Genomic DNA, 3,704 nt, shown 5'->3' on the forward strand with positions numbered 1-3,704 from the left:
ATAACAAAAACACAGTAAATTAATCATTTTGGTATTTAGATTTAATGTTATCGAGTTAGTGTTGTTTGTTTATATTTATTTATAACTTGTAACATGCACAAAATAAAAAAGAAAATAACTTGTAACATGCACAAAATAAAAAAGAAAATATAATTACAAAGATCAGCACACTACACACCTATTCGTTCGAGAATCGTCGCACATATGAGAGTCTGGCCCTGCCTATCCTTTTTAAGCGCTCGTCTTTGCTCTTCCCTTTCTCTTACCTCTATCGCTCTAATCCACGTATGCCTACGCATACATCATAATACGCGCTCACAATACTTTCGATTCGTCACTTTTCCGTCGTACAGTTCCCATTTTACAATTACGTGACTCAGCCTGGTGATAACGGAGAAAAGAGACAGATAGGACGTCGATATAAGTCACAGTTATGATTTCACAGATTCGAGACAGCTCGATAGCCCGAACGGCCCCAGGCTTTCGCCCGTGCACGCTAAGTGACTTTCATTACAAGCATTTAGCTTTCCGAAGTCTATGACAACAATTGTTTGGCATTGACGGCCGCGAATTTCGTGCCAATAAGCTGCCTCGACTTGTTCGATTATGTTATCAACTCAATTTCATATTTATTTTCACATTTTCACTTCGCGGTCCTTCTCTGTTCTTTTTCCGTTATTTACACGTGTAGGTCATTTCATTGTTATCCACATTTGATATCATCATTTATCACATACTTCCATGACACTCTTGTCTGTCCGCTACAACTGCCAAGAATTAACGCGATTGGCGAAGCGTAGTGACAGCGGGCCAATAGAGAGCAGGATCCTTGCCATAATGCGGTTTGCGCGCCAATTTTCGTACGTGCGTTAATCAAGCCGAATAGTTTGGCCGAATATTCGGCTATTCGGCCACGCTCCTGGCCGAATATTCGGTATTCGGCTTGAGGCCGAATATACTATTCGTTACAACACTAATAAAAACAGATATCGTTCCTTTGATAAATGTTGTAAACGGTACGAATCGACAAAATTATTAATTAATTAATTGCTCGGAGCAAAAACAACAAAATTCAATACTTTAAATTTGTTTTAAATGTTCCACTTTTGACATTCGAACGGGTGAAGACTTAAAACTTCAATTAATTTAAATCAGATGCATTTATTTACAATTCGTGTGTCGTGTCGGTTATAAAACGTTAATGCATTTCGGAGTCATCGTACTGTTAAACAAACGAGACAATTTTAATAATTACAGAAATCTGTTTATAGACATTTTAAAAAATGTAATATTATTAATAAAATATTTAAAATTATTCATTTTTAAAATTATTCATTTCGACAGTAATAAGATGTCGAAATAATTCCTTAAAAATCTATTTCGAATTCGGTATAAATTTTCTAAATATGGATTTGTTCGTATTTTAAACCGTATTGGCGACGAAATTAACTATCGAAATGGAAAAGGATTGTCATTAATTGCCGAACAATGGTTTTCACTGCCTTAAGATTTTATTTCTGAAAGCTTTCGGAATATAACTGGCCACCATTTCTGACGTCACAAACAAATAACCCGATTGGCCGAACGACTCCTAAAATAGGGGAGTAATAGCGAAGTAAGAGCCAATGTTTTGCCGAAGTTCGTTTAGAGAACGGTCAGAAATAGACGATCGACGTCTTTGCAACGCATTTTAAACCGCGGTTCAGCCAGCCAACGTCTATAGGCCGTTCTGTTGATAAACGTCGTTTAACGTAAAGTCTGTCTCTGCAATCGGCCGTTACAGTTTAGTGGATGTTTGTAATCGTAAAATATTGATCTTTACAAAATATCTGTTATAGAAACGGATGCTAAAGGTAACAATTAACTTGAAAAAGCACTGCTTAGAGAATGATTTAGTAATATAATTTGCATATTTTGAGTAATTTTCTTCTATATAAATCGATTATGTTATAATTGAAGTGAAGTATCGCAAGAAGGCGTCTGCAAACTTTTGGCTTTTTCTTCCAAATTTCCATCTTTCAAATTCTTGGCCCTCCGTATCATTGTTTCTTTGTAATTTCTTTCTCTGAAACACGATAATTTTAAATGAAATACGTATTCTTTTTCAATTTCTGCTTCTAATTGTAAAACGCTACCGATATAATCACGTTCGAATGACTCTTTGACACGATACAGAATGTTACTTCTCTTCGGTAATACCATAGTCTTTCTCGGGGAGGACAACGATTTGGTGCTTTACTATACACATGAGAATTATTATTAAATTTATTTTCTGAATGAGTATGTCTTTTTCCAGATGATTCGTATAGTTTCAACAAATCATACTGCTTTTTTTCTTCTGGATCATTAAGAGTGGAAAATGCTGGACAAATAGCTTTAAAAGCTTCTGATCCAGGTGTTCTATTTTTGTCTGGATGATATAATAAAGAGAGTTTTCTATATTGTCTCTTAAGTTCTCTTTGTTTTGATTTTTCGCTTACTCCCAAAATCTTGTAATAATCTTTAAAATTTCTCATTCTTTGAATATTTTCCAGGCTTCGCTCGGTATATTCGCCGTCTTCGTCATCCACTTAATATTCGTTTTCTTTACCTTCTTCGTCGTTTATAAAAGTCGACCTTTTATATGACTGACTGTCGTGTCTTTCGGCATTTTCGGTAGGAACGGTTTTAGGATGAAAAGAATAGCCGTTATCTGTCATCAGTTTCTCGAGGAGATTAATTAAATCTCGAGCTTTCTGGCAAGGATGTAACCTGTCCGCTTTATGCAGATACTTCGAGGCTAAATCTCTCCTTCCCTCGTTAATGAATGTAACGGCGAAGCTGATGCATTTCTCGCATTCATCCTTGTTTCCGTCCACGATGATTCAGACCAGACTGTCGACTTTCATTTTTATTCGACGCGACATTAATAAACATGGCTACTTTACACGTTCCTGGGATCCAGATAATTACCGTAAATATATACCAAACAACGCCTTTGATTTCGGTCTAACGCTTTGTTTCGACCGATCATTGCGATTGAATTTGTGGAATCCTCTCAAACGAACACGGCTTCTTCTTTTTCACAACAAAAAGTTCTATTTGATGACAAAGGTTTGTTAATACGCACGATAAGACTCGCTGAAGGTGAAAAAGTTGGAAAACTATTCCTCATCGAGAAAACTTTGTTTTATTCGAGTCGTCGTAAGGATCGCGATGTGTTCACTACTAAATTCAAAGGAGCTTCCTTTACATCTCTACGATAAGAAATTAAGAGTGTAAGAGGCCAAATTTCATAGCCAGAAAAGTGGGAGGACTGCTAGAGTTAAAAGGAAAATCGGTGTCACACCCTTTCTGAAATTGTTGAAATGACAAATCGAAAAGGCGACTAAACTCGCTTAAAATGGTACCTAGTGATCTGATAAGTTGTTTTAATGTCTATAGTTGCGATAGAGCCAGATGCATAGACTACTCACTCCTCTAACAAAATGGAATAGCAGAGAGAATGGCTTGCGCATTGTTATATCTTCAAACTCGTGCAAGTATCTCGAGAAAAACGGAAAAATATAGTTGAATATATCAGAAACGGTGTAACTCGTGTAAGCAGTCGCTTCTATAATTTTATTTAATATGAAATTACTGTAGAAAATGAATGGATTTAGGCAAAGTGATATTATTAGAAAATTAAACGAACGGAATTGACAAACGAATGAAAATAAATAAGG

General features: G+C 35.9%; 1 pseudogene; it reads right to left on the bottom strand.

The window, feature by feature from the left end:
- Nucleotides 1-1,947: 1,947 nt before the first annotated feature.
- LOC111634742 lies at nucleotides 1,948-2,864 on the bottom strand (annotated as a pseudogene).
- Between the last annotated feature and the right edge of the window lie 840 nt (nucleotides 2,865-3,704).

The sequence above is a fragment of the Centruroides sculpturatus genome, unplaced genomic scaffold (assembly GCF_000671375.1).
Source record: "Centruroides sculpturatus isolate CEXI.00-Female unplaced genomic scaffold, Cexi_2.0 scaffold135, whole genome shotgun sequence".
Classification (NCBI taxonomy): Eukaryota; Metazoa; Arthropoda; class Arachnida; order Scorpiones; family Buthidae; genus Centruroides; species Centruroides sculpturatus.